General features: G+C 41.3%; 1 protein-coding gene across 3 annotated transcripts in view; it reads right to left on the bottom strand.

Annotated features, from left to right (window-relative positions):
• LOC130386932 (receptor-type tyrosine-protein phosphatase F) overlaps positions 1 to 3,855 on the bottom strand; it is a 128,841-nt gene extending 124,986 nt beyond the window's left edge. For 2 of the 3 annotated variants that reach the window (XM_056595804.1, XM_056595803.1), the window contains exon 1: positions 3,225 to 3,853. The gene's annotated coding sequence lies outside the window, so the exon portion shown is untranslated. Of the gene's footprint in view, positions 1 to 3,224 lie in introns of all 3 variants that reach the window. The other variant, XM_056595802.1, reaches the window with a different exon arrangement.
• Between the last annotated feature and the right edge of the window lie 2,145 nt (positions 3,856 to 6,000).

Raw genomic sequence — 6,000 nt, forward strand, 5'->3', positions numbered from 1 at the left:
AAGCAACTCTTGGCTTTCAAAGCAAAGGATGACCATAAGAGCTCTTTACAATACAACTCAGTTAGCCATGGACACAAAGCAATTTGACTGGGCTGTATCACGTTTAGGAGCTGGGGCCACGACGGTGATCTCTTTCTGCGTATGGATTGTCTCCAAAAGCTAGGAAAACAGCATATTACAGAAGATAATTTACATTTACATTGGATACAGGATGTTTTTTTTGGGCCTACAGAGAAATACTCCCCATTAGTCTCGACTACACGCTGGCCCAGTCTTGGGTCTCGGGTACATACTGAAACGGTGGCTGTTTCAATCAGTGAGGAGGCGTAATGGGATGATGTGGAATTGAAATGAGTTTTGTGCACGCAGAGAAATGTCTTCCCTGACAAAAAGGATTAAAATTTGCATTGAGATGAACTGCTGTGATGTTTGGCGCTAAAAATGCTACATATGACACAAACGCACACACACCTAAACATGTTGTCAATAACATTTTTGGGGGCAAAAAACATACACCCCTACAATAAATACACCCTTTAACTACAAAAAACACATTCAGTAAGATGGTTGATTTACCTCAGTGCGTAAACCTATATGCAGCTTACACAAATGTAAGCTCTATGCTTGGAAATGCTAACAAAGTGCTATGTCAAAACACTGCTGACTTTGTTAGAAAAAATATAATAAAAGAAAAAGCTTTTCCAAACCCACTCTTCAGCATCTGTCAGGACGAATGAGAGACAGTGACACACAAAGAGTTTGGTGGCAGTTGATGCCAGCCAGCCGGCCCAATGCTTAACGGAAACAGTGGCCCCTGATTGACATCACACATTATTACACTGTGCTGCCCGGTCACATCCACCCCGAGCTGCAGAGCTGTCATTCTGAAGTACAGTCCCATAGACAGGATTGATAATTAGGTGCATCATCTACTACTCAGAGCCCTGCCATAGTCAGGCTCTATGGGTAACACAACAGTGCAACCAAAGCTCTGTGTGGGTACTGTGTTTTATAAGGTAGTCAAGATGAGAATATAAAAAAGAGAAGTAGGAGGCCTTGAAACAAACCTCGATCACTACATAATTTTTTTTTGGTACAGTTCAACAATGCATCATTGGTCCAATAATGCAACCAGATCAATTGGTTCATCAGATTTGGTTCAATGCAATGTCTTTTTTAAGAATCCCATGTGATGGCCTTGATCTGTAAATACACCTAGGACAGAGACAATTCACTCGATCATCTCCCCAGACCATAAACGGCTTTTATAAGTAACATTTTCTCAAACATTGCTAGGAACAAAAGCGTTGAAGCAAATCCATCATCTGTTAAAAGGCAATTACACATCACCCAAATCACCACTGATGAGAAATCACGTTCAATGGAAAAAAAATCCATATTCCTTGCCTATAATTACCTTAGAGCAATCCAGTGGGAAAAACGTTTGAGTGATTGACTGTTGCCCATTGCACTAGTCGTTTCAAAGAATTCTAAGGGGGAAACACACCAACACTGGAAGACAATGGGTAGATGTTGTGGTTTTCAAAATGTTCTCCCCAAAGACCTTAGAGCAACATAGAATTCACAGTAATACCCTTAAAGTCACATCGAGATGTAGACAAGCTCTTGTTTGTGCAAAGGCTCCATGAAACCTTTAGCTATTCAAGTTCTTAGCATGTGAAGGGATAAACACACCAACACTGGATGACAAGGGGTATAAGCTATATTGGGGAAAACAAGGTCGAAAATCAACAACATCATGACAATCTCAGGAATATATCTTTAAGGGTAAATCTAGATGGAGGCCAGCTCTAGTCCGTTTACAGCTTCTGTGGAACTCTGCTGGTGACGATGTGACTGAACCCGAGTCGTAAAAGCAGAATGCGGGGTCAATAGCCAGCATGGTGGAAGTGGCAGGAGACAACCTAAAAGGTCAAACCCTGTGAAGGACGGGCGACCATAGTAAAAGCAGGGGGTTGGGGGGTGGGTGCTTTTTTTGTTAAGGCTGCCTAGGGGACGGAACAGAAACGTGGACAGTTGAGCGGTAGCCGCCATTATGTTTCAAAGTCTCCTACACCAATTCCACCGTTTCATCCCGTGTTTGGGTTACTCACCACGGCAAGCCAAGTGCAACAGGTCAGAGCTGTATTTGTGAATGATTAACTAGAGGGGGGGAAAATAAAGTTCAGATTTGGTTCAACCGAGTCAGAAAACACTTCTCAGCGTGGTGAGACGGACCCATGGGGAGGGCTCTCATTTTCCGGCCAAACAAAGCAAGACAGACATGTTGTCTTAGCACTACGTTCTTTGAGGGTTCGAGACAGCTTTGATGGAAAAGAACAAGCTGCGAACAGGAGACTTCCCCAACCCCCCCCCCCCCACACACACACACACACACACACACACACACACACACTGGCACTAGCTGCTTCTATTGAGTAACCAAATTCTTGAGAAATTGTTTTCGTAAAATTAAGAAATGTATATATAAATATTTTTTAAAAAGTATTACTTGTAAGCTGCATGAGCATAGGAGTCATAACACATATTTTAAACAATGCATGACCTAATCTGTGTTACACATTCTTAACACAAACTAACTAAAATGTTGAAAATGTATTGATCAATTCACATTTGATTTCAAGTACAGATTTCCAAGCATTAGAGATGGCTAAACCTCTGTCGTGTTTATCTAAGGAAGTTGTGTTTGTGCTCAAACTCTGGCCCCAAGATTGCCAGGGTTGATAAAGGCAACTGGAAAAACAGGTTGCATGGCCTAATGCTGTTTAACGGTTGGGTGTCTCACCTTAGCAGCGGTAGCTAGGCCACACTCTATGGCCTCTCTATTCAGAGTGCTCTGAAAAAAGTAGGGGAGCTCCAACCAGACAGGGCAATTTGCCAGAGAGCCAGCCAATAGCGCTAAGCCAAGACGAGGTTAAACTATTGTTTTGGCTTAGCAAGCAAGAGTGAACAAGGACAAAACAAGGAGGGACAAAAGAATGGTAAGAAAATACTTGACTACTGAAGTGTATCACATTAACTTATTTTTCATTTGTATTATATTAGAGAAAAGTTAACTTTTAAATTGTTGTGTAGACAGGGAATGCTGATTTACATTTTGCCCAAAAATGCACCTGTGCTGATTTTTCTTTAAGCACTAATCCACTTTTGTTTCGACATTTACATGCTTTCAGTATGCCGAGAGGCACAAATGTCACACTTACCCATGCATGACAATTGGGTCCTTTACAAATAAATCCCTTTTTATTCCTTTTATCTTTAGGCACTTATTCCACAGACAGCCTCCAAAATCGCAGAGAAGAAAATCCAACAGTATCCCAGTAAGATTATCCCTAAAAATGTCTTGTCAAAAAAAGTGGCAGCAAAAAAAACAAAAGCAAGTTGGTTCACGATCCTCTCTAATTATTCCATTGATTGCTATCCGTTAAACTGAAAGAATCAGTCTTTGGATCTCCCAACGCTACTTCCAGCTGTGGCTACGGAGTACTGTGGGCAGCTTTAGAGAGGTGCTTCAGAGGCGGCGTTTTCTCACAGACTGAACACTGCCTAGAGCTGGCCCGGGGAGGAGCCAGGGCCGGGTGATGTCACAGGTGTCGGATTTCACCAAGGAGAAGGAGGAAGCCTCTCTCGCCTTACCTCCCTGAACATTGACCAATGAGGGAGCGTTGTTGTGCTCACCTGTTTGGGGAACAAAAAGATGACCAAGGTGCGCACGTGATTTGATGTTTTCATTAAATGAAAAGGGATAACAAACTGGCTGACCTGTTTAATAGCTGCCGTGAGTGAATGTATGTCAAAATAGCATTATTTACTCTTTACACTAAGAAAGGTTTAGTTTATTAAATTGTGTTGCATAATCCACCAGAGTAATAATAATAATATAAATTGAAATTAATCAAAAACTTATAATTTAATAATTATGGAAAACATGCAACATGCATAGCCCCTTACTAAACAAACCACTAAAATGGGACAACAAACAATAAAACATAGCAAATAAATCAGATTCTCATTTGGGTTAAATTTATGTGACCTTGAAAAGATTCAACTCAAAGCAAACTGTGTCAATTAAGTTAATGTTAAGGGGAAAACATGTTCCACGGCTAATGCAAACACTCCAACTATAATCTCACTCTGAAGAAAAATGTAAGAAAAAATGCAGCAAAAAAAGAAGGAACCGAAAAAAAATCATCATTCTTTGAGTAGCAAAGCATGACGGTACACGCAGCTCGCAAACACACTGGTTCTCATTCCCCTCTGGTCAAACTCTGCTAGCCACCGAGCTAATCATCCACAACAGATGTTCAGAAATGTTCACTCGGATTTATGACGGCGCTCAGAGGAACAGCCAAGTCAGCCTCTGCAGAGTTTTTTTCCATCTCCTGTCCTCTGTCCTACAAGGACGTGGGATTGCTGCGAGTGAGGATGTCAGCACTACCATTCTTCCTCACCCTCCTCCCCCCCGGAACATTCCCTCATTCACAGAGTCTCCCCAATCCGAGACCGCAGTGTCGTTATGGATCACGGACACCCCTGGACCATGCGGAGAGCCTCACTCATTTATACCAGTACTAATGTGTGGACCGCAGCTCGTGCAGCCAAGAATTCCCCCATGGCACCACGCTCCAAAAAGCTGTTTGGATTTGAGGGGTTGAGGGTTTTCTGAATACAATTTGAAAAATGATATTGCCGTGCTGTCATTGCAGTGTGTGACTTCGACGTGTGAGGTTTATTTATACGATACATGATGCAATTATCCACATGAATTATAACCTTATTATTCAAGCACAAATGTCTTTTAATGTGTACTCCACTGCGGTTATTAATGTTAAATGAATTAAAACAAATAGACGGATTCATCGAAAGTCAATCAAAACAACAACAAGGGGCTCTTTAAAAAGTAACTAAATGTAACAATGAACAACAAAGTTTCAGTGGTGCCGGGGGCCAACTGAGAGTACAATGTGCTAAAGTGTCTTCTAGAACAAATCCCTGTTGAAGGAAATTGCAGACTGCAAGGACCCCAACCTTTCCATTTGTTGTTAACAATGAGAGACAGCCTAGTTTTACTAGGGGCTGTGAACAAGCTGTGCATACACTTCTCAGTGAGCAACATTTCAGTGCATTTCCTTTTGAGCTTTGAACAAATGCAATGTGGGTCATCTGATTAAAAAATAAAAAGCTTTAATTTAGATGCCCTAAAAATATGACTGCTTCCGCTGTGCGTCTTACAAAAAGAAACTCTGTAAATTGAGGGTTCCCCAAATAAACTAATTTTGCACAGAATAGTGTTGAAGTTCGGTCAAACTCTTTCTTGAGAATAATCATCACATCTTGAACTACAACTCATATAGTGAAGATAATGTTTCTGCGACACTGTTGTTACATTACTTGTACAACATATACTTAAGCAACAACAGGCTAACACAACAAAAGGTGAGTATATTGAAAGTACTTCAAGTTTGAATACCTTGTCTATTCCTGTCATTATGCTCTACTCTGTTCTTCTACTCTGCAGTTTAGCTCTGACGTGGACATTTGTGGGATAAATATAGTGTTACTTTATCCTCAATGTCACACTCGTGTAAGGGTAAATAATTAAAGAGACAAAATTATAGTTGCTCTGTGGTGAAAGACAAATATTGACGGCACTGTAGAAACAACACGTGACAAACAAATCTCTACTTTATCGGAAAGGCCAAACCCTTGAGTCAATCCAGCATTTGATCCAATGGATGGATTAAAACCTTTGCTTTGAGTGAGATTTTGGAGCTCAGGAAGTCTTACAATTTATCGTTGGCCCCTCCCCCTTGATCATAAGGTAGCGTCCTCTGGGGGAGAGGGTTGCCTTATACGATTAAAAACCAAAGATCTCCAACCCTCTCTCTCCAGGGCCGCCGTTCTCGCACACTCTCCCCCTTAAAGAGGCTGTATGCAGACATGAAAACACCCGTCAGGAAGTCTGTGAATTTATAACAT

The sequence above is a fragment of the Gadus chalcogrammus genome, chromosome 8 (genome assembly GCF_026213295.1).
Source record: "Gadus chalcogrammus isolate NIFS_2021 chromosome 8, NIFS_Gcha_1.0, whole genome shotgun sequence".
NCBI classification, from domain to species: Eukaryota; Metazoa; Chordata; class Actinopteri; order Gadiformes; family Gadidae; genus Gadus; species Gadus chalcogrammus.